The sequence below is a fragment of the Trachypithecus francoisi genome, unplaced genomic scaffold, assembly GCF_009764315.1.
Source record: "Trachypithecus francoisi isolate TF-2019V2 unplaced genomic scaffold, Tfra_2.0 Lachesis_group11, whole genome shotgun sequence".
NCBI classification, from domain to species: domain Eukaryota; kingdom Metazoa; phylum Chordata; class Mammalia; order Primates; family Cercopithecidae; genus Trachypithecus; species Trachypithecus francoisi.
In genome coordinates, this window is record NW_022681456.1 from 44883981 (window position 1) to 44910631 (window position 26651).

At 35.5% G+C, this 26651-nt stretch overlaps 1 long non-coding RNA gene across 2 annotated transcripts in view; it reads left to right on the top strand.

Annotated features, from left to right (window-relative positions):
* LOC117089654 overlaps window positions 1–26651 on the top strand; it is a 182591-nt gene that overhangs the window by 127514 nt on the left and 28426 nt on the right. The gene's annotated exons all lie outside the window — the stretch shown is intronic.

Sequence of the window (26651 nt, forward strand, 5' to 3'; positions counted from 1 at the left end):
TTATTTACCCACTTAGGAGCAGGTTGTTTAGTTTCCATGTAGTTGTGCGCTTTTGAATGAGTTTCTTAATCCTGAGATCTAATTTGATTGCACTGTGGTCTGAGAGACTGTTTGTTATGATTTCCGTTCTTTTACATTTGTTGAGGAGTGTTTTACATCCAATTATGTGGTCAATTTTAGAATAAGTGTGATGTGATGCTGAGAAGAATGTGTATTCTGTTGATTGGGGTGGAGAGTTCTGTAGATGTCTATTAGGTCTGCTTGGTCTAGAGCTGAGTTCAAGTCTTGAATATTCTTGTTAATTTTCTGTCTCGTTGATCTGTCTAATATTGATGGTGGGTACTAAGGTCTCCCACTATTATTGTGTGGGAGTATAAGTCTCTTTGTAGGTCTCTAAGAACTTGCTTTATAAATCTGGGTGCTCCTGTATTTGGGTGCATATATATTTAGGATAGCTCTTCCTGTTGCATTGAAAACTTTACCATTATGTAATGCCCTTCTTTGTCTTTTTTGATCTTGGTTGGTTTAAATTCTGTTTTATCACAGATTAGGTTTGCAACCCCTGCTTTTTTTTGCTTTCCATTTGCTTGGTAAATCTTCCTCCATCCCTTTATTTTGAGCCTATATGTGTCTTTGCACATGAGATGTGTCTCCTGAATATAGCACAACAATGGGTCTTGAATCGATAATTAGCCAGTGTCTGTCCTTTAATTGGGGCATTTAGTCCATTTACATTTAAGGTTAATATTGTGATATATGAATTTGATCCTGTCATTATGATGCTAGCTGGTTATTTTGCCTGTTAGTTGATGCAGTTGCTTCATAGTGTTGACGGTCTTTACAATTTGTTATGTTTTTGCAGTGGCTGGGACCAGTTTTTCCTTTCCATATTTAGTGCTTCCTTCAGGAGCTCTTGTAAGGCAGGCCTGGTGATGATAAAATCTCTCAGCATTTGCTTGTCTGTGAAGGATTTTATTTCTCTTTCACTTACAAGTCTTAGTTTGGCTGGATATGAAATTCTGGGTTGAAAATTCTTTTCTTTAAGAAGGCTGAATATTGGCCCCGCTCTCTTCTGGCTTGTAGGGTTTCTGCTGGGAAATCTGTTGTTAGTCTGAGGGGCTTCATTTTTAGGTAACCCAACCTTTCTCTCTGGCTGCTCTTAACATTTTTTCTTTCATTTCAACCTTAGTGAATCTGACAATTATGTATCTTGGGGTAGCTCTTCTCAAGGAGTATCTTTCTGGTGTTCTCTCTATTTCCTAAACTTGAATGTTGATCTGTCTTGCTAGGTTGGGGAAGTTCTCCTGTATAATATCCTGAAGAGTGTTTTCCAACTTGGTTCCATTCTCCCTGTCCCTTTCAGGTACACCAATCAAATGTAGGTTTGATCTTTTCACACAGTCCTATACTTCTTGGAGGCTTTGTTCTTTTCTTTTCATTCTTTTTTCTCTAATCTTGTCTTCACACTTTATTTCATTAAGTTGATCTTCAATCTCTGATAGCCTTTCTTCTCCTTGATTGTTTTGGCTATTGATACTTGTGTTTGCTTCAAGAAGTTATTGTGCTGTGTTTTTCAGTTCTATCAGGTCATTTATTTTCTTTTCTAAACTGGTTACTCTAGTTAGCAATTCCTTTAACTTTTTTTCAAGGTTTTTAGCTTTCTTGCTTTGGGCTAGAACATGTTCCTTTAGCTAGAAGGAGTTTGTTATTACCCACCTTCTGAAGACTACTTCTGTCAATTCATCATTCTCCCTCCAGTTTTGTTCCCTTTCTGGAAAGTTGTGATCCTTTGGAAGAGAAGAGGCATTCTGGTTTTTTGAATTTTCAGCCTTTTTGCACTGTATTTTGCTTATCTTCGTGGACTTATCTACCTTTGGTCTTTGACACTGATGACCTTCGGATGGGGTTTTTGTGTCAACATGCTTTTTGTTGATGTTATTTCTATTCCTTTCTGTTTGCTAGTTTTCCTTCTAACAGTCAGGCTCCTCTGCTGCAGGTCTACTGGAGTTTGCTGGAGATACACTCCAAACCTTTTTGCCTGGGTATCACCAGCAGAGGCTACAGAACAGCAAGGATTGCTGCCTGTTCCTTCCTCTGGAAGCTTTGTCCCAGAGGGGCACCCGTCAGATTCAGCCAGAGCTCTCCTGTATGAGGTGTCTCTTGACCCCTGCTGGGAGGTGTCTCCCAGTCAGGCGACATGGGAATCAGGGACCCACTTGAGGAGGCAGCTTATCCCTTAGCAGCACTCCAGCACTGTGTTGGGAGATTTGCTGCTCTCTTCAGAGCCTGCAGGCAGGAACATTTACGTCTGATGAAGCTGTGCCTACAGCCGCCCCTTCCCCCAGGTTCTCTGTTCCAGGGAGATGGGAGTTTTATCTATAAGCCCCTGCCTGGGACTGCTGCCTTTCTTTCAGAGACGCCCTGCCCAGAGAGGAGGAATCTAGAGAGGAAGTCTGGCTACAGCAGCTTTGTAGAGCTGCGATGGGCTCTGCCTAGTTTGAACTTCCAGGCCGCTTTGTTTACACTGTGAGGGGAAAACTGCCTACTCAAGCCTCGGTAATGGTGGACACCCCTCCCCTCACCAAGCTTCAGTGTCCCAAGTTGACTTCAGACTGCTATGCTGGCTGTGAGAATTTCAAGCCAGTGGATCTTGGCTTGCTGGGCTCCATGGAGGTGGGATCCACTGAGCTAGACCAGTTGGCTTCCTGACTTCAGCCCCCTTTCCAGGGGAGTGAATGGTTCTGTCTCACTGGCATTCCAGGTACCACTAGAGTAAGCAAAAAACTCCCGCAGCTAGCTCAGTGACTGCCCAAATGGCTGCCCAGTTTTGTTCTTGAAACCCAGGGCCCTTGTGGCATAGGCACTTGAGGGAATCTCCTGGTCTGCGGATTGTGCAGACTTTGGGTAAACCATAGTATCCGGGATGGAATGCACTGTTCCTCTTGGTACAGTCCCTCATGGCTTCCCTTGACTAGGGGAGGGAGTTCCCCGATCCCTTGTGCTTCCTGGGTGAGGTGACACCCCACCCTACTTCAGCTTGCCCTCTGTGGGCTGCACCCACTGTCTAATCAGTCCCAATGAGATGAGCCAGGTACCTCAGTTGGAAATGGAGAAATCACTCACCTTCTGTGTTTTGATCTCCCTGGGAGCTGTAGACCGGAGCCGTTCCCATTTGGCCATCTTGCCAGCCACCTCAATGTGCACGTTTATTTGTCCTAAGAATACAAAAGCATAGTTGCTACTTCTGTTTATCAGGTTTCATTTGAAAAAGTCTATATTGATTTTATTTGTGATTATTTATTCCATTGAATAATTCAATTTTCCTTTCCTTACAACATTTTGAAGTTACCTAGTATCTTGTTCTCAGTGTTTGTCACATCCTCTCAGGGTAGTCAATACAATTTAAAACATGCTCTTTTTAGGTATTGTGAGGAAGACATGATCCCTGCTCTAGATGAGTTTCCATCTATTCTGTCCTGGGATAATTATATTTACTCTCAGAAATTTTTGATGGCCCCCATACAAAGGTAAATCTGTTGATCTTTCCCCTCACCTCACATTTCCACATGCTTGTTCCACAGGCACTTTGTCCTCAACATGTTGAAAACATTTAAAATTTCCTGTTAAACCTTTTTTTCTATTATTTTCTTGTCTATATGACTAAATAGAAGTAGGAATACCCTTCTACAATGAATCCAGGCTACACATCCAAATTCCATTGTAAGTTACTTTTTCACTCACTTTATCTATTTGATTACCGAGTTTTTAATATTCTCCATCTTTAATATCATAGATATATATTAAGTTTGTATATATTTACATTTCAGCTAATCTCTCTCTCTCTCTTTCTTTTTCATCACTTCTATAAAATTACGTTGACTATCCACCCTCTGAGAATTTTGTATATGCTGCTATCATGGCATTTATTATATTACTCTTTAATTATCTTCTCTCTCATTCTGCTTTTCCAAGTTCTGTAAAGACTCAGGCCTCAACTTGTTTGTCTTTGTATTTGTAAAGTTCAGCACATGGTTTGTCAAAAGGTAGGTTTACAATAAATATTCACTGAATAATTAAATTATACCTTCCCCAAGAAGATCAAACTTTAGTTGAACTGATGGATATATATGTAACTAACTATATGAAAAGTATGACAAAAGAGCCACTATTTATTAAAACTTGAGAGATATATGTGTTCTATCATTTTACAGAAGATAAAATTGGTTTTACAAATAAACTACAATGACTAAGTAAAACTTTTTTTGGCAGAGTTTCATATAGGTAATTGCATAGCACTTTTTAAAGTATCCTCTTCTTTTACTAATAGTTATTATTCTTTCCTTTAGAAAATACACTACAAATTTGCATTTTTAAATATTGACTTTGTATTTTACAACAGAAACTTGCTTAATTATAATGAACTTAAAATGAAAAAGTTGTCTTTTATTTTTCCTCTGACTTTGGGTAACTCTAGGGAAACAGGTATAGTTGTCCATTGATATCCATGGAGATTGGTTCAAGGGCCCCCCACAGATACAAAAATCTATGGATGTTCATGTTCTTTATAATAAAATGACAGTATTTGTGTATAACCTCTGTATATCTTCCCATATACTTTAAATCATTTCTATGTTATTTTAAATACCTAATACAACTTAAACCCTCAATAAGTAGTTATTATACTATACTGGTTTTTATTTGTATTATTTTTTATTGTTCTCACTTTTTACTGATTTTAAAAAACACTTTTAATGTGTTGTTGGTTGGATTCTTGGCTGTGGAACCTGCTACAGATACAGAGACCAAATTATATTTCTGTTTCTATCACAGCAAAATTCCAGTGATTACACAATCTTCTCTGATTAATTTTAACCAATGATGGATAAGAAAGCCAGGTTCTTTGCTATCCAACAAGTATTAGTTTAATCTGGAATTTGTTAGTATGAATTTTGGCTCCATTTCTATGGAAAATAAAAACTTCTTCTTCTTTTAGAAAACCAAAAATAAGATTCTTCTATAAATAATTTTTTGTCCTATTACTTCAACCAATTGGATGAAAGCCTTAAAGCTTGGGAGATGTGTGGTGGATGACTCATGTGACGACCAAGTCTCAAGTTTCATTTGTTCTTTTGAAGGATTCTTTATAATGGTTACTATTGTCCATGGTCAAAATACAATTACCTTTTAAAGTAAATAAATGTCTTTATTTGCATTTATGATGAAACTTTTAGCAACATGAACCAATATTAAGTACAAAACAGATGAAATATAAAATGATACACAGAAGAATTGTAGGATAAATATAAACAAATACATCTTGAAATATATGCACATACACACATACACACACATAAATTCATATTCCCTGAGGGGACCTAATTTGTTTAAAGAATTTGCAATTTGTAGGGACTTTCTGCTGAGTAACAAGAGCACTGGTTTCAAATCCTGGCTCTAATACTTACTAGCTATGAAACCTCAATTAGATGACTTACTACCTTTAAGCCTTAGTTTCTTCATGTATAAAATGGGAATACAATACAATCTCAAAGAGATACTGGGAGAATTACATAACATGTAAAAAATGATTTAAACTTGTTATTGGCACATTTATATAACAAACATTCAATAAAATGGCACTACTTTTTAACTATCACTCTTAGTCTTTTCAATCAATACCTTTATATTTGAATAGTGTTTACCTTACATTAACATGTAAGTTCTAATTGTGAATACCTATGTCTTAGTTTGGGTCCCTTCAAAGCAGTCCCAGGAACAAGACTTGCGTGTAAGTGTATTTAGAGTATGATTTTAAGAAGCATTATTAGGAGACTGAGAAACTGAGACAAAGTGGGAAAAAAGACAATGAAAGGTGCATTTTCTAGCTGATTATTACTATGGGAAACTGAAGTCTATTCTGCAGAACTTTGAGAAACCATGTGGAGTTATCCACCCAACAAGTGAGGACGCTGAAGTATTTATCCTCCAATTCCCCTCTGGTATTGGCTGAAGGGCACTCCAAAACCATGAACTTCCAAGCACTTCCAGCTCTCTCATGTTCCCACCTCTAGCCACAGCCCAATTCTCCAAAGCAGGATTCCACTGGTATGCACAAAAATTAAGTATACTGGAATGGTGAGTACACAGGAAGTATGGGAAGGGTTGAGAGTTTTTGAGAGTTTTCTGCTATGAGTTAACAATTTAGGGATTTTGTTTCTAATACACATAACAATGAAACAAATGAGCAATGTGAGGAGAGACACGAAAAGGAGGAATCGTGAAACTGTCAGCAAAAGCACATGTGAGTTTAAATAATCTGCAAACTCTGAGATACTCCTCAAATTAGCTTTAGTATATACAAGAAGTTGTTTTACTAATCCAGACTACGAATGGTGTACCTTAAAATATAATAAAATGACTGAAAAAGTACATCTCTTCCTCAGAAATACTATCTTTAGGATAGATCACTGCTTAAAACCTCACTCAAGGAAGTAGTACTACTGAAAATAATTTAACAATAGCATCTCCTAAGTGGGAATGTGTGACTTACCTTTCCTATTCTTGTTTAATCATTGTTTAGTATACTGGAAGCACTAGGATAACCTGATTGAAAGGCTTATTGAATATGGAAGTTGGAAATCCTAAATAATAAGTGCCACTCTTGTGCTCTTTTAATTTGGATGCAAAATGTAAGTTTTCCTATGATAATTATCACTTTCTCTTATTTATAGAGAACCTGTAACTTTGTGAATAACAAACTATATCTGCTTTGCCAGTTTTCTATAAATATAATAATAATTGTGGTTAAAACCGTGGTTAAATTTTGAAAATACTTAACAATAAATAGGGGTGCCATTCACATGATAAAAGTACAGAGGAAAAATCTACAATAAAAAAGCTGTAATCATGATCTCTTTGCCGAATTCAACCCATAATTTCCAATGTCAGAATTCTATATCCATACAGTTCATGATAATACTCATTTTGTTAAATTGCATAAATTAAAAAAGTAAAACAGTGGTATGGCTGAATGAATAAGCAAAGGTCTACAATGACTGAGTTCAAATCATTTCCTGTATTTAAGGGAGTAGTGCTCAGGCTAAACTATGAGACTGTACTTTTGGGACACAGATAGCCTTCTCTTTAAAAGTATTTGAAGGAATTTAGTGACTCCAGAAACTTGTATTACATAATATCTTTCTATCTCAAATCTTAGATTTTATTGTCATTCCACATTGGCTTAATGTCAGTAACTTAGATACATTTGTCCTCTTCTTTATTTCCTCGTCTGTCTTACCTATTTTACAGAGGTTTTCTTTTGTAAAGGCAAAATACAAGTGAACCCATTCATCAGTCCCTTTTTTTAAATAAAATTAAGTAAATCTTTGCATTAAAGTGTATTGAATAAATACATAAGTAATGTTCATTTGAAGATCAGATTCTCTTTCAGGCTTCTTAATCTCTGACTTTTAAAACTGACTGGCTCAAGCAGACTGTTACCTGGTATTAACTGTTTTCCATATCGGACCTTTCACTTAGCTATTAGTCACCCAATATCTTAAGTTTCAGCTCCTACTTTTCATTCCCTCAATATATTTTAGCATATACTATTCATCAGCTCCTGGCTGCAGCCACTGGGAATGCTGTAGTGAATATAATTTATATAGTAAAAGGGAATAAAACAAAGTTTGTCATGGAGCTTACACACTTACTAAATGCTTCAAGATCCCCTGTAAGACCTAAGTTATACATAAAGTTCCTGCAATTAAAATAGAATAATTTTACCAGAAAAAACAAATTCTTTGACTTGCAAATGACAGAGAATAAACTTGAACATTCTGAAAAGAAAGGTAATTTCAAAGGTAAAGAAATCACACAATTTCTTGGTTATGCTGCTAATATTCACGACCTAAAAATATTTGTTTAAGCACATATTCTTAAAATAACTCAAGAATAAATATGCATACAGGAATCATTCACTCTCTGTTTTGTAAAATCAGCATTTCTCTATTCTTTACTCTTGGCATACAAAAATGCTCAGATGTTTTCAATATTAAAAAAATAATGATCAGGTGCTGTGGCTCATGCCTGTATTCCAGCACTTTGGGAGTTTAAGGCAGAAGGATTGCTTGAGCCCAGGAGTTAGAGACAAGTCCTGGCAATATAGTGAGACCCTGTCTGATATGGTGTGGCTGTGTCCCCACCCAAATCTCATCTTGAATTACAGTTCCCATAATCCCCACATATCTTGGGATGGACCTGGTGGGTGGTAATTGAATCATGAAGGTGGTTTCCCCCTCCTGTTCTTGTGATAGTGAGTTAGCTCTCACGAGATGTGATGGTTTTATAAGGGGCTTAACCCATCACTCGGTTCTCATTCTTTTCTCTCCTGCCGCCATGTGAAGAAGGATGTGTCTGCTTCCCCTTCTGCCATGATTATAAGTTTCCTGAGGCCTCCCCAGCCATGTGGAACTCTGAGTAAATTAAACCTTTTTCCTTTATAAATTGCCCAGTCTTGGGCAGCTCTTTATAGCAGCGTGAGAACGAACAAATACACCATCTCTACAAAAAATAAAAATAAATTAATCAGGCATGGTGGCATGTTCCTGTAGTCCCAGCTACTCAGGGGGCCAAGGTGGGAGAATTGCTTGAACCCCAGAGGTCAAGGCTGCAGTAAGCCGTGGTTGCATCATTGTATTCCAGCCTGGGTGACAGAGTGAGATTTTGCCTTAAAAAAAACAAAACAAAACAAAACAAAAACTCTCCATAGTCTGCCTCTTTCTCATTCCATACTTTCTCTATTTTTATGTATATTTTGGAAAAGGAACCCCTATTTATTTTTACTCCTTACTTTTCATCTGCTTTGCTCTTCCATCTGCTGCAGCCCTCCCTAGTGCATGGCTCCTGACATAATAGCAAAGATAACTTTTTTTTTCTCCCATGGATAATTTAAAAATTCATTGAGAGCCATTTTCCTTTGCCCTTTAAGCAAAACCTTGGCCAATTCCTCAGCTTTTCTGCTTACTGTTAAATAATAGGTAGTCATGCTTTCAGTTTAAGTCTCAACTTCAGTCTCCATTCAATAATTAGAATGCACTGTTTCAAGATACTGATCAAAACTTCAAATTTGATTTTAGAATTAATTATTCTTTCTCCTACATAGGGCCTGTTTCAGGGCTTCCTCTTCTCTACTTTGCACCTGGGTTTCCAAAAAATAGGAGAAGGAAGGTGTTACTAGGAAAGAAGAGACCAACGGACAATCAATGTCATAATTGAAACTGAAGCATCTTAAATTGATTTGCACTTTCTGAACAAGCCCATATGGAAGCTGATTTTATGTGGTTCTTCAAAAATGCCCTTCACTGGGGACTTCTATTCTGCAATTCCCACTATTCAGGCTGATCTCTCTAAATTCCGAGTGGTTACTTGAATGATTACTGGATGAATACTCACTATTAGATCAAGCATCAAGAACACACAGGCAATATCTATTCTGCTAAAATTGTATTCCTAGTTTCCTGCATGGTGCTTGATAATAATCTCTCATTAAATATTAGTTGAATGAATAAGTGAAAGATGCCTCCATATTGTCAAATTCAATGTTCACTTTCTGATCTTAGCTAAATTAACCTGTGTAGCTCTCCTTTCTTATTACTATTACTATATACCACTTTCTTTACCCATTCACTTGGCTTTAAGTAAGAAGTCCAGACTTCCAGCCCAGAACTTGCTCCTAAACTCCACACCCACATATTCATCTGCCTACAGAATATCTGCCATTTTACGGAAACCTCAAACTCTTCATGTCCCGATTTGAATCATTACATGCATCATGTTTTCTCTAAGATCTATCCTAGTCCTAGATTTCCATGATGTGAATGGCATCATTATATATTCAGCCTATCTGGTCAGAAATCTGGAAAAATAATCTAAACTACAGCTTTCTCATTCAAAACACACATACAAGTGGTTCTCCAGATCCTTTATCTTTAATCTAAAGCAGTTTTTAATCCATACCTTCTTCTACTTTCCAGAGTCTTATCTTAGGTCCCTATGACTTTGCAATTAAAGTATCTCTATAGCCTCCTTTTAACTGATAACCTCTACCTTTCCCAGTCTATTCCTTCTCCTGCTGCTAGAGTGATCATTCTGAAATAGAAATTTAACTATGGAGTGAAATCCTTTCATTGCCACTTACAAGCCACTGACCTAAGTTAGGCTAATCATTTACTTTATTTTTCCTTAGTTTCATCTTCTGTAAATTAGGTATGGTAATATTTCTTACCCATAGAGTTATTACAAGGATGAAAGAAGTTTATACAATTAAAGTGTTTACCACAATGCATGATTGATACATAGGAATATCATAGCCTCCTACATAAGTGCTTGATAAAAATTAACTATCATTATTTTTCTTTCTATACCCATAAAGACTCTCAAATATTAATTAGTTGAATGAATGAGTGGACTAATGAATGAAAGTCCTGATGATTCATTTTTAGGAAATTATAAATGTTTAAAATACACCCAAACATTTCCTCAGAGAGCAACATGTTCCTGACTCCCTTCACAAATTAAAATAGAGTTTTGGCCGGGTGTGGTGGCTCACGCCTGTCATCCCAGCATTTTGGGAGGCTGAGGCAGGTGGATCACCTGAGGTCAAGAGTTCGAGATTAGCCTGGTCAACATGGTGAAACCCCATCTCTACTAAAAATATAAAAATTAACTGGGCATGGTGGCAGGTGCCTATAATCCCAGCTACTCGGGAGACTGAGGCAGGAGAATTACTTGAACCCAGGAGGCAGAGGTTGCAGTGAGCCAAGATCACGCCATTGCACTCCAACCTGAGCGACAAGAACAAAACACTGTCTTAAAAAAAAAAATAGTTTTTATGCTTTATAGAATCTAGTTATTCTTTTATGATATTTATAAAATAATATAATATAATCCAGCTTTTCTACTTAAAAGTATTTATTGCATTTTATAATACTATATGTGTTTTGTCCATATCTATATCTCTTACTCAAATTTACTTGATGTCAGGCCATTACCATTACCAAACTTTGGATTGTAGAACTTGATGTTCTAAGTCTCAGTCATAGTGTTTGTTACCTATCTTAATTCTTAGTATTTAGTAAGTATTAAATTTTCGCTATTCAAGCTTCCTTTCATTTATGTTTTATTAATCATAATGTGCCTGTTTTAGGGCAACATGCCTCATATCTCTTTTTAGAAGGAGGTAGGAAATAAAAAATGAGAAGGGAAAGGGGAATTGGTTAATGTTGGTTATAGTGAAAGTGTGAAACTTACAAATACTGTTTATAAGGCTTAGGAATAGATCGCCAAGAAAGTTGTCATGAATATAAATGCTAGTTATAATACTATTACTAATAAAAGACATTTGTCTTGTTTTACCAACACAAAGTTGTTTCATATATATTCTCTCATCTAATGCTCACAACAGCCCCCAGGTAATTAATGCATAAATTTTGATCCACATTTTACATATGAACCAATTTTTGCTCAGAAATGGCATGACTTTCTAAAGGTTTCACATTCACTGAATTGGTCAAGCTGTGACTCAGATATAGATCAGCTTTGCCAAGTCCATTGCTCTTTATAGGATACCATTGCAATTCCATCATAAATGAAACTCTGTGTTCAACTAAAAAAGCACTTAATTAAACCAGGAATGGGTTTTTTAACTCCTGTTCTTAAGTGATCCTCCCACATTGGCCTTCCTAAGTGTTGAGATTACAGGCGTGAGCCACCATGCCCATTAGAATGGATTTTCAATTGTGATTTATTTTAGGGGAATAGGTAACAGGATCTGCTTAACACATTAAATACCAGAAAGAATGAGTTACATGTACCTTTGAGCTTATTCATGCCACATTGAGATGCTAAAACAAGCTGTGCCAGGCATTTCTGAAATTAATTGATAGGTTTTTTCTTTTTACTTCTGCATTTTATCAGATGCAGATATCGTATTTTATCTAGTGCTTGTCAAGTGATAATGTAGAAAGCAGCTCATTGTTTAATTACAATGAAAGCTGAAGTAAACAGCATGAGTGATTTCTAAAAATCTAACCACTGATAACCACACCCTTTGGCAACTCTCCTAGGTCTCACAAGAAGACAATGGAGTAGATTGTGTTAAGCAAAATTAAAAAAAAAAAAAAAAAAATAAGCCTTAAGCTATATGCCAAGACAGGGTAAAAGATGGAATTCAGATTAAAACTAATGAATAAAAGGGCTTAAACTTACATAAGGGATCCTTCTTTTGTTTATTTTTGTTTGTTTTGCTCACAATCAACATTGTACCATGTTTTGTGATTACCATATGAAAGGAACTATTCTAAACAGAAAAAAAAAAAACTTTCAATGAAGTCCAATTTAATATTTTTAAAAGTATAAACTTGGAATCATATAGATCTAAGTTTTAATCCCACCTGCCAATTGTTACTAGTACATATGAGAAAAAGAACAAACTACTTAAACTTTTTGATGGCTGGGCATAGTGGTTCACACCTGTAATCCCAGCACTTTGGGAGGCTGAGCTAGGTGGATTGTTTGAGCCTAGGAGTTCCAGACCAGCCTGGGCAACATAGTAAAACCCTGTCTCTACAAATATACAAAAATTAGCTAGGTGTGGTGGCACATGTCTGTGGTCCCAGCTATTCAGACGGCTGATGTAAGAGGGTCACTTGAGCCCATGTCAAGGCTGAAGTGAGCTGAGATCATGCCACTACATTCCACCCTGGGCAACAGAGTGAGACCCTGTCTCAAACAAACAAAACACACAAAAAAACCTTTTTAATAGCATTACACAAAAGCTACTATCAGGATTAAATTAGAAACCATATTCATTTATCTGTTCATTCGCTGGAGCCTACTTTGTATCGGACACTGTTCAAAGCACCTAATACACATTAGTATGCAAAACAAAATCCCTGTCTCCCTAGTTTCCATTCTAATAGGTATGAAATAAGAAAATGCTATCCTGTGTATAATTTTGTGCAAGTAAGAGAGACACAAAAACACTGACTTTTCCAATAGGATGTGTGTGAACTAAGCCTATAATGATTAAGAATTGATGTCAGTAGCCACCTTTGAAAGTGGAATAACAATGTCCTGAAAATAAGAGTAGTGGTTGAAAGTGTGTTTAAGATGAGTCCCATTCAGCCAAGTAACTGCTTATTTCTTTATATTTACTGAATGAATGTCTGGGAAAACACAACAAAATAACAACACATGACCCACAGAATGATTAAATAAATTGCTGAAGTTTGATCAGTTCTTCTGGTCTTCTACATGAGCTAAGGGACTCTATTTGAAGAGAATGAAAATTAGTCAGTCATTGCCATGAATTTAGTACATTTACTCCTTTATCTGAATGTGAATCAAGTTATTTCCAGAAATGTGTTGCCATGTTTCCATCTCTGAATGTACTCATCTACACACTACTGAGGAGTAGCTCTCTTTAGATGTTATAAAGAAACAAGAACCAGCATTTGGCAGCTACTTGAAGATATAAAGAAGACAAACATATAAAATATAAAGTATATCATATAAATATATATAATAAAATATATATAAATATACAAAATATAAAAATTACATAACTATCAAGAATCTTGGGCTGTTTGTCTATGGCAGGTTTATTTTTATATTTCTAAGAGACAAGGATAAGAACCCTGGTAACCTCAGTATTGCATATGTGGTTGTAGCTAATATCCCTGACAAAGGATAAGGAAAATTACAAGTTTAACCACAAAATAAACATATAAAATAGAAAAGAAAATGTCTGCCATTAACTTAGAACCCACAATCAAAGCATAAGAAACAAGAATCCGTGGTGTGTGGGTCCCTCACATTATCCAAATTAAAGCATAGTGGGTGTAGTAATCATCTTAAAAACTGATTTTAATTGTTGCAATTAACTTGACACACACAATTTGTATTATTAATAAACATTTTAAGCATGTCCAAATTTGAATCAATTTTATTTTGGCTGATTAGGTTGTTCTGTATCCAGCTGTAAACCTAAAGAGTAAACCAAGTAAAAGGAATATGTGAGATGAAGACAACAGGGTATAGAAAAATGAAAGAGGCAATTAGACTATCTAAGGTGATGGGGAAATATCCCAGGATGGCAGTTTGGTAGCTGACCTAGAGAGCAACACATCTGATATGAGCAGGGGGACAGAGTGTTCCAAAATTGATGTGTCTAAGAAAAATGCATTAATAAAATACCTGCTCTGTTCATTAGTTTGAATGAGATAATTTACAGTTACAACAGAGAGCTTGGAAGTCACTGGGCAAGAGGTATAAGGGAAAGTAAACAATTAGAATTAAGAGACAATTACTAAATCAATGGGAAATACAAGTTGTACCAGAAATAAATGTAATCATAGTATACAATATGGCTTACCTGTGGAGTGTTTACTTAGCAATAGACCTTTGACTGGGACCTACACTGTTAATGCTCCTGGTTTTCAAACCTTCAGACTCAGACTGGAATTAACACAACCCTTCCCTGCATCTACAGCTTGTACACAGCAGATTATGCAATTTCTCTACCTCCTGTGAGAATATATATATATACACACACACACATATATACGTACGCACATACACACACACATATACACACAGGATATATATATAGGCTATATATATCCTATATATACGCTATATATACACAGGATATATATATCAGATATATATATACAGGATATATATATACATGATTTGTATCTATTGGATATATATAGGAAATATATACATATAAGTATAGATCTATGTATAGATCTTAATATATAGATAGATCTATCTATATATGTATATCATATATATCATATGTATATAGATAGATCTATATATATATATATCTCCTATTGTTTCTGTTTCTCTGGAAAACCTTGACTAATACAAATGCTAAGAAAGGAAAGAAACAATATGAGAAGTTTAAAAAGTTTATTGTCTCATAACCAGCAAAAAGTTTAGACAACTCCATTTTATCCTTCCCTCAAGCCTTCCACTATCCCATAATTATATGTGAATCCAACCTAAAATTAACTCTGTTCTCTCACTGCCCCAAGTTCTAATAATCCACTAGACAAACTTACTTCCACCAGACATACATACACTTATACATAAACGTGTGCAATGGAAGACCTTAAAAGGAAGGTGTGTGAGAGTCTTCTCTAAGGTGTAGGTCATGGATGACCTTCCTGAAGGTGAGATCAAGGTAACCAGACAAGTCTTCAAAGGTATCTGCCATCCTCACATTCTATCCCTAACTGCTTAAAAATGTCTAAAAATCTTTGATATTCACAGGCACTATAAATATGATCAATAAAAGTCCTTCTGCACAACTATTACTGAAATGCCAGGAGTTCGTCTAGGTCCTGCTGCTTGCCACACAGAATTCTAGCCAGTCATTGAGACAACACATATTGTCAAGGAAGAAGGCTTTACTTGGATGCTGCAGCTGAGGCGATGGGAGCTCATTCTGAAATCCAGCTCCCTGATCAACCAAAACTACGGGTTTATATAGCAGGGAAGAAATGTAATAATGTATAAGAAAATAAACTAGGGAGGGGCAAGGAAGCAATCATGATGAATGAGGGATCTGGTATCTCACATTCTGGATGTGGTGATCTGGTGAATTTCAGTTCTTTGAAATTGGGGGTCCTTTCCTAAGAAAGTAACTCAGATAAAACAAATTAGGTTTCAAGTCTTAAGACCAGAAATATAAATTTCTAATTTATTTATTTATTTAGAGACAGAGTCTCACTCTGTCACCCAGGCTGAAGTGCAGTGGCACAACCTTGGCTCACTGCAACTGCCACCTCCTGGGTTCAAGCGATTCTTGTGCCTCAGACTCCAGAGTAGCTGGTATTACAGGCATAAAAGGATGAATTTCTATGTTTATACATTAAAAAAAAAAAAAAAAAAACTATCTATGGGGTTATTGGCTCAGTTTTACTTCTGCCTTTCTATTTAACAATTCCTCAGTCATGGGGAATCTGGTCATCCATCTTTCTGGCTGCTTCATGCTGAGGAGGGGGGTCCTGGGTAGCTCCATGCTATAGGTGATTTCATGGCCACCCAGGAATCAAAGGTTAATCTAATACTATATTTTTCTTCTGAAACAGTATTTCTCTCCCTAGTCTCCCACTTCCACCAAAGGCAAATCATACCAGGACCAATCTACCTGCAAAATAACCCTCAGTCCCATCTCCTTGGCTGCAGAAGCTGATTAAAGCCTTCTTCCCGGGCAATACTTGTTGTCTCAGTAATTGACTTTTTATGTGGTGAGCAGCAGGACCTAGACTGAACCCCTGGTATTTTGGTAATACAACTACATGCAAAAAGAAACATTAATACAATGAAACCCTTAAAAAATCCTTACCTTTATGGTTTATTCTAATAACCAATAATAGTAGTAATCCAGATGAATTTGCATAAGAGAAACTATAATTTGTATTCAAAGGGTGGTAATAATACCCCTAAAACATTCTATTCCCCTTGTAAGTATTTTTATTTTCAATTGTCTCCACTTATTTTTATCCCATTTTACACAATTCTTATAAAATTACAAAAGTATTTTGTTTTTGTAAAGACCAAAGACAAAATTTAAACTTTGTAATTCCACACAGGCTTGATAGCAACTTGGGGCATTTAGAAGTCAATGCAGCAAATGTCTTATTTCTGGAATTTGTTTTTCAGTTTCTCACTTTTCAAAAGCTGTGATATTTTCTATTCTTAGATGATATTTGATATTTGATTTTCATTGAAAGATGCAATTACATAATCTGAAAGGATTCAAAGACCATTTCTCCAATTCCAAATTTATTAAGATATGGCATAAAATGTTTACATCTGAGCTAACACTTTTAAAGTACTTAAAAATATATCCATCAATCCCCTTCTGAACCAAAAGAAAGTACTGATAAGAATGATTTTCCATAACTAGTATTAAAAGAAAAAAGGCTGATAATATTGTAAAGAAATTATCTAGGTATACCTCTCAAGCCTCATAAAGGTAGAAAATACTCATTTATTTGTTAACTTATAACCTCTTTATTGAATGCATTGTTCCCAGTGGGCAATAAATATTTTTATTTTCTCTCTCTTCTTTTTCTCTTTTCTCTCTCCCTCTCTTTGGTTATCTCTTTCTCTCTCTCTCTCTAATTAGCCAGTGTAGATTAGTAGCGTTCTTATACTCCAACAACACTATTTTGAACTCTGCTGTTTTTATTTACATCATTTCAGAAATATTTTGCTGTTCAGTCTGATTATCTATTGAGCATGTACTTATAATGACCATTTTGGTAGACACAGGAAATTTTACTGTGCTGATGGAGCACAATTATTAAAATGTCCCCTGAATGTTGGCTTTTTATTGATTTGTTCATTTCTGGTTTTTCTCATTTTACTACATCAAAGAAAGACATATTTTTAAAACATCTTTCTGTGGTGATGCTAAACAGGGCATAATCTTTCATCCTTAGAACTTCCATCTTTAGAGAGTCTACGTCTGGTGATGGATGTGACTTTGAGCAACTTCCTTTTAGTTCCTAGATTCTGTACTTTTGTCCTGACTTTCAAATGTACAACTGCTCATGTATTAATGTAACTATTTGCAACAGAGTTAGCTTCCTAAGGAATGGTAAAGTGGAATGGGGCTTTGTTGCATGTGAAGAGGCATGGGGAGTAGAACAGGAAAAATCAAGTAAGAAGAAGGCAATAAGCACTTGCACATTGATTTTTTCTGGGGAGGAAACACTACAGAATGAGAGAAAGTTGACATAAAAACAACTGAGAACAATGATAGGGATAAGGAATCTACTGACAGCCACATAAACAGACATGTATTCAAAATCGAATTTTGATCATATCAACTTGCAGAAAATGAATATGTCATAACATGACCAACACTGATTTTTAGTATCTTAAGTATTAATTTATTTCTCTGAATGTCTGTTTAGCTGTGATAATTTAGATCACTCGGAGAGACAGTCAAAGTGAATATGTAAGCTATATTAGGGTTTAGTTCAGCCACCATGTAAAAACATAATCCTCATCTCTTATTTTAACTCCCTTCATTTAAAGTGCTATATAATTTTCAGTAAATTTTCAAAGATGAGTTTCTGAAGGAAATATGCCTTTGGAGATCAATCAATGACAAATATAATTTGTTTCAATAGATTCTCAATGCTCAAGCTGCTCCTATATTATCTGTTGATGAAAAAAAAAGTTACTTAAATTAAGCTACTTTAATTGTACTTTGGAAAATCAAGATTTTAAATAAAGCTCAAGGTTTTTTTTAATGTAATAAATATTTATTCATATAGTGTGGAAAGATACTTCTTTATAAATTAATTTGGTCTTAGTAATAAGAACCTTCATCCTCAGTGGAAAGAGGATCTATAGAGAAAGCATCAATGGGCTAATGAAAAATACCTAAGGCTACCTTCCTGTCATAGCTCAAAATCAGTCTTGCTGAGATAGCTTAGTGGTATACCAAGGCCCAACATTGGTGACCAACTGCTCATTAAATGGCTGACTTCCTTCTCACAATCCCACAATTATTTTCATCTTTGCTTTCCGAGTGGCACAAATCTACCTTCTTGAACTGCACATAGTGTGGTAAATAACATAATACAGTAAAACATGCATTTGAGACCTAGTTCCAAATCTATCACTTACATCATCATGTAAACTGCTTAAACTCTCTGAACCTCAGTACCTTAATCTATGAAATGGAGTCTTAATGCTTATTTAATAGGGTTCTTGTAGGAGTAGGTGAAATGACTTAGCAAACAGGTACTCCATAATGTTAGTTCTCTTCCTGTATATTCAAAGGAAATAAGTTTTGTTCAAGCCAGAAAGGATAGACAACCACCTAAAATAGGGATGGCTAACTTTATATGTAGCATCCCAAACAGTAAGGTATTTTCAGTTTTGTGGACCCCATAGCCTCTATTACAACTATACCCCTCTACTGTTGTAGTGGGAAAGTGGCCATAGACAATATGTAAACAAGTGAGTGTGGCTGGATTTGGTTCATGGGTCATAGTTTGCCAATCCCTATTCTAAAGAATCAACAACCCAATGCAAAGATTGTTCCACATTGAAAAAGATCCAGGGAAAACAAGAATGACAAGAATTTGTAGACAGTGGGGTGAATCAGAAATCAGCATTGCTTCACATAGCTCTTCTACTTTCCTAATTGGTGTTGCTCCATGCTCATCTCTTCCTTCTCAGATCCCTCATGGGACTCATGTTCTGTGCTGTCATACTAAGGTAATACTAGTCTATATTATAACAAAATCCAATACTCCAAAGTGTAAGCAAAGACTCCCAGCATAGAAAGGGCTTGATTAAGATGAGGCTGGTGGTTTCTTGCAAGAATATTTTCATTGTAAGCTCTTCTCTGGTCATATTTAAGAGGGCTTGTTGTTTAGTTTTAAAGAAAGGAGAGCTTTTTGGACACTACCTATATCCTGGCTTTTGTTGTTCCACAGTTGCTTCACTTGATAAACCTCTTAGCTTCCCGTGAATATGGCAAAGATCTCAAAACCAGGAACTATGTCACATAATTGTTCTATTGTTTTTTTTTTTTTTTTTTAACCGAGAAGTTGTATACAACAACATAGAGATGGGTTGGGACTGGATGTTATATAATCAATAAACAAAGCTTACAGATATTTAGGAAATTTTTTGATATATTTAAAAAAGCTTTTTATTTACCAAAACTTCCCAGTAAAATAATCTTTGGGATGAGAAGACACTGAGCTTTTATGTGACCTCAAAAACACATATGTTTTATATTTTTATTCTCAAACTTGTAGGACTGAAAAGAGTATCCAAACTTCATTCTTATTTTATGACCAATAAAACATATTACTATTCAACTGGCTACAACAGAGAGCTGTAGAATAGAGGATGTTGTTTTATTTATTGTTTATCATTTTATTTTCCCGTATTTTATTTCTTTGTGAAACATGCTGGCTGTCAGAGGAATCAAATGCAATGATGTGGACTTGGTAGCAATGGGGTCTAAATCATTGGTCTTTCAAGGGAAGTGGCATCATTGTATGTCAGACAATGCCAAGTTGACCTATTGACGTAGAGAAAGTAATTACAATTTTTACTTGTATTCACTTTTAATGGAAACAGCTAAAAAGGAAGTGAAGGTTTACTGATATACACTTGAACTGGTGCTGTCACTTGCTATGTATATGAGGCCCACCAGCAAGGGATCCTATTCTGAAACAATGCCCTTCATCCAGTTGTTAATTTTCAGCATGTTGCAGTTTAAGTAAGCTCAGTGATTGTATTTACCAATTAAATTACCTAGATTTAGCTGAAAGTAACTTTACAGAATAAACAAATGGTTTTAAAAGATTCTAGCAAGTACATTATAAATTGAGAATATTGCTACTAATGCAAGCCCAAGCAAACTACAAAAAGAATGGCAGAGCTAACTCTTTGCTACTCCTAGAACAAGCTGTTCACTAATAATATGAGACTAACAACAAGGATACCCTAATCTAATTTAGGGTGACAAGAAGTCAGCCAACAAAATTCAAATTATCAAGAAGAGTATTTTAAACAATGGATTTATAACCACAGTTGTTAACAAAGAAACTTTTTCCATATGTATTTCATGCTTTAAGAAATAACATAAATTCATCACTACTGATAATACATTTTAAAATGTGGTTTACACACTTTACCCTGACCTTTTAAAATGTCAGTTTTTTAATGTCATTTACATAACACATTAGTAAAAGATTATGTATATATAGTTTATAAATATGTTCCCCAAGATACATATATAAGGATTTGTGTTAAAAAAAAAGTTCAACTAGAGGCCGGGTGTGGCAGCTCACACCTGTAATCCCAGCACTTTGGGAGGCTGAGACAGGTGGCTTGCTGGAGCTCAGGAGTTCGAGACCAGCCTGGGCAACTAAAAACACAAAAACTAGCTGAGCTTAGTGATGTGCATCTGTAGTCCCAGCTACTTGGGAGACTGAGGTGGGAGGATCGCCTGAGCCTGGGGGGTTGATGCTGCAGTGAGCTGTGATTCCACCACTGCTCTCTAGCCTGGGCAACAGTGTGAGACCTTGTCTGTTGTCCAGGGTGGAGTACTGTGGCATGATTATAGCTCACTGCAGCCTGCTGCTTTGAGCTATAATCATGCCACAGTACTCCACCCTGGGCAACAGAGCAAGACACCGTTTCTAAGAAAATAAATAAATAAATAAATAAACAAATAAATAAAATATTCTACTAGTATGAGGGAGTATGCAGTCAGAAAAGTTTGCAGAAGAAACACTGAAATAAACAGCTCAAATCATGAGTAGAATAGCATGAAACAGATTAATTTTATTCTACGTGTATGTTGTCAACAGTGGAAGTGTACATAATTACTGCACTTTAGAGGTGCTATGCTTATTAGATGACCACAAAGCAGCTAGACTTGTATATGATATACAAATATGCCATGATACGGGAAACTTGCAAAACATTTGGCTTCTGATAAACATTAAAATCACCTGCTATCAACAAAGATTCAGAAAATAATTTTTGTTAAGCAAAAGCAATGCCAATTACAATAGCTTTAAAAAACAAAATATATGCATACATTTAAAACTATAAATATTGCTGAGAAAAATGAAAGAGATTTGTTATGTTCACAAATTCTAAAACTCAATATTATTAAAGTCAATACTTCATGATCTATAAATTAACACAATCCCAATCAAAATCCCAGGCATCTAAAATTTATATAGAAATGTAAAGGACTTAGAATAGCCAAAATAACATTTTATGAAAATAACAAAGGTGAAATACTTAACACTATCTGATTTCAAGACTTCCTACAAAGCTACAGTGATCAAGACAGTGTGGTATTGGTGTAAGAACAGACAAATAGATCAATGGGACAAAATAGGTCAGGAATAAACCTCCTTATGTAGGATCCATTAATTTTCAACAAAGACGTGAAGATAATTAAACAGGGGAAAGCATTTTCAATGAATGATGCTGGAACTGGATATCCATATAGAAAAAAAAAAAAAAAAAACTGAACTGGTATCCATATGGAAGAGAAAATGGTCCTTGGTCTTTATTTCATGCCATATAAAAATTTACTCAAAATGAATCATAGATGTAAATGCAAAAGCTAGAGCTGTGAAATTTCTTAAAGAAAAGATAGAAGAAAATCTTTGCAACCTTGTGCTAGGCAAATATTTCTCAGATAGGACAGAAAAAAACATAAATCATTAAAAAAATGGTGAATTGAACTTTATCAAAATTAAAAATGAAAATATAATTACAAACTGGGGATTTGGGAGAATATGTGCAATGCATACATATGGCAAATGATTTATATCTAAATTGTATGAAGAACTTTTATAACTCAATAATATGGGAAAAAACAACTAATTAAAAGTGGCCAAAAAATGCAAGCATATATTTCACAAAATACATAAATATAGCAAACTAGCACAGAAAATATGCTTCATGTCATTTGTCATCAGAGAAATGCAAATTAAAATGCAATGAGTTCCTAAACATATATCAAGTTAACTGAAATGGAAAAGAATGCCATTATCAATTGCTGACAAGGATGTGGAACAACTGTGTGAACTCACATATGGCTGGTGAGAGAGCAAAATGATATAGCTACTTTGGAAAGTAGTTTGCCTATTTTTTATAAAGTTAAACTTAACTTTACCATATGACTTAGCAACTTCACTCTTAGATATTTACCCATGAAAAAGGAAAAATATGTGCCCACACAAGTGGTCATACACAAGTGGTCATAGCAGATCTGGAAATTAGAAGTAATTGAAATGTTCATTAACAGATAAATAGATAATTATGGAATATACCTAAAATAGAATATTATTCAGGAATACAAAATAACAAATTATTGATACTTATGACAACATGAACAAAATTTTCAAAAATATGACGTTGCATGAAAGAATCCAGGCACCAAAAAACAGTATTGTAGGTTTCCATTTATATGAAATTCTAAGGCAGGCCTAACTAATCTCTGCTCGAAGAAAGCAAGTCAGTTATTGCCTGGGGTTTTGGGATTGAGTAAGAGTATTTGTTGACTGTAAAAAATTCAAGAATACTTTATGGAATGATGAAAATGTTTTATATCTTGATTACACTGGTGAGTATCAAAACTCACCAAACTATACACTTAAGTGGGTGTAATTCATTGCATATTAATTACACTTCAATAAGGTCAATTTTTTTTTTTTTTTTTTTTTTTTTTTTTTTTACCTTTTTTGTTGTTTTTTTAAGAGAGAGACTTGCTCTGTTCCCCAGGCTGAGTGCAGTGATGCGATCACTGCAGCCTAGACCTCCTGGGATCAGAAGCCTCTTATCTCAGCCTCCAGAGTAGGCAGGACTACAGGCATGTGCCACCATGCCCAGTTAATATTTAAAAAAAAAATTTGATAGACAACAGTGTCTTACTATGTTCCCCAGGCTGGTCTCAAATTCCTGGACTCAAGTAATCCTCCAGCCTCAGCCTCCCAAAGTGCTGAGATAACAGGCATGAGCCACTGCACCTCTATGGCTTGCTAAGGTCAATTAAAAAAAAAACAACTTCTCATATTATTCATAAAAATTATAGACTGCATATTTACTTGCTATTTTCTGATTTATTATGTGCTTCTCTCAGTAGACTGCAAGTTCCATGGGGAGTTGGACAACACCCCTTTTATTAACTGTATCTCCAAAACATTTTGTACTTTACTTGACTCAAAGAAGGCATCCAATAAACACTTTTTGAATAGATAAATGAATAAATGAGTTGTTATTTACATTTCCGTTGCCTCCCCATGACCACAGTTTTCTTAAGTAAACCGGTAGTCAATTTCCCTTATTTCTTGAACTCACTCCATTATAAAATAAATGACATCCAGATGTCATCTGGGAATTATTGAATCCTGGTATGTAAACATATTTTCCTTGAAAACAATTCCCAGGCAAAGTAATACACAATCCAAACCCATCCTGAGGTTTGTTATAGAAAATAACAATAATTAGGTAAGTAGATAATGGTTTCCACAGAGCTTTCTAACCCGGGAACTGCCCAATCCCATCTTCACCTTTAAGTGAGGAGCAAGCTGAATTTCAGCTTCAGAAACTCAAGCTGGTTGAATACTGAATATACAGTAACTCTATTCTACACACATCTGACTCATGTGAGTGATTTTTTTTGGTGGAACTCAAGCATAGAAGGCTATGATCCATGTCAGGTATAAAAAGTGGTTGCATAACTAGAATAGCAGACAACCTATAAGCTAACCTACATTGGAAGCAGGATTAAATGGCCTGTTGGTTAGTTTACAGGTTGTAATAGGTTATACGCCTGATTCCAATGGAGGTTAGCTTATAGGTTATTTTGCTACTCTAGTTAAGCAACCACTAACACTAGAGTAATGATAAGTATAGGGGGCTTCCATTGAAATGATGTGTGATTGATAAAATGTCACATGAGTCTCAAAAGTCATTGCTTCCTCAGGTTACACTGGGTAATGGAACTGTAAAGAAGAAACCTACTCCTACAGACAAAACCAATTGGAAGGTAGGAAATTAAACCTGTGAGTCAGAGCAATGTGGATAAGTAGAAACAGGGAGGTCAGAAATTCTGCCTGAAACTTTAGGTTATGAAAGGGTGATTTTTTTTTAAACTGTGAAGACTGGCAGGAGTGAAGTATTAAATGGTATTAAATGTTGAGCCAGTGTTGGATAAGGAAAGGGAATTAAGAAAAGAATCAATGTATACACCCGCTGTGCAAAGGGGATATAGTTAAATAAGTGGTGGGCTGATGTAGAAGAATACACAACAATAGTATTTACCACTCCCAGGAAGTGAGGAGCTTCTGAGAATGGGCGGTAGAATAAGTATGGGGGAAATGAGAGACAAAAAAAAGAGGGGAAATTATAATGCTCCATACTATGTTGGATACTAAATAGAATCTCAACATTTCAACAGAGAGGCTTGATAATGACGTGTTTTTTTCCTCTTCTAAATTCTTTCCTGTCACACATTTCAATTAAGTTTGAAAATGACTCTAGAATAGACAGTTTGAGGTGTGATTATCACATTTTAAGGAAGTCAGCTGTTACGGTCTTAAGAAGGGCAGTAGCTTTCTCAGCTGTTTTACTATGGTAGTTCTATTAAAAATGATTACCTTTCAGTAATAGGAAGAGTGGCCTAAGTAGCCCTCATTCAAGCTCTTATTAGATTGTGTTGCTCTCAGAGAACTGACCAACTCTTTGGTCGATTCAAATCTCCTCTTTTAAGATGTGATGGCCTCATTCCACTAAGTATATAAATCAAACCTTTTATCAAAGTACCAGACATTTGATTAAAGATTCGCTTTTCAAAATGAAAAAAAAAATCAGTGCATTTATCAATAACAAGGCATTATGAAGCTAACATTTTTAAAATACATGTGTCCAATAGAAGATTTGGGAAGAATGTTGAGAGCCAAGAGGAATGAATTTTGAAAGACTGAGACAAGTCTTCAGAAGTGAAGAAGAAATCGACAATGAAATAGGTAAAATTTTAGGAAAGAAAAGAAAAGGAGATCACTCTTGACTTCAAAAGCTGTAATTGCGACAAAATGCAAACTACCAAATAAACAGAATATATATGTGTAGGCATATGTAGATACATATATGAAACTTACACATCATAAGAACATGTGTCTGCACGGTATTTTTCTTCTCCATAACTATGTAAGTAGACATTTGGACCTTAATTGTTTTATTGCTTGACCACACACTCTATATTACACAACAGTGTCACCAGCTGTGTTTGTAAAAGATATTTAGTTTTTGTTTGATTTACTTGATTTGGATTGGGTTGGTCTGGATTAAGTTTGGAGATTTGGGCTCTAGAAACACGTACATTTTGTCGACATGAGTCAACCCATCTCTCATCAGATGCTGAATTTCACACGACTAGAGGCAAAATCTAAAATTTGCTCTACAAGTGCTATTAGAATTATGAATATTACCTTTCATGGTAGGTCTGACTCCAGGCCTACATACCTTCCAAGTATTCTGAATGTACGTGGGTGAATATCTCCTTTTTATGTTACCACCTATAGGTTAATGGGTTAAGATAACTCAGTTGCTTTCCATAGATAATGAGATACAGAATTCATCTTACCCACTCTCTGCCTTAAGCTACTGGACCATTTACTCTTAACCCCACTAGAAACAGCAGAAAGTACCTGCACTTTGGAGACCTGGATTGAAATCCTAATTCCACAACCAGCTGTGTGCCCCTGGGCAAGATATGTGACTTCTCTGGGGTCCAGATTCTTCCTCTGTAAAATTGGAATGATATTACGTACTTTGCAGGGTTTTATGTGGGCTAAATAAACTAACATATATAAAATACTTAACAAAAGTTTTGGAAAATAACAGGTTCACACACACACAAAGAGAATTCTCTACCCATGCTCAATGCCAAACTTATGTGACTTCATTCCAACTAACTGTGGCCTTTGTTTCTGTCAGTTTCCATTTCTTATCCATAAGGTAGTAGAAACAGATTTTAGTGACTGGGTTCACATTTTCCTGTAATAGAA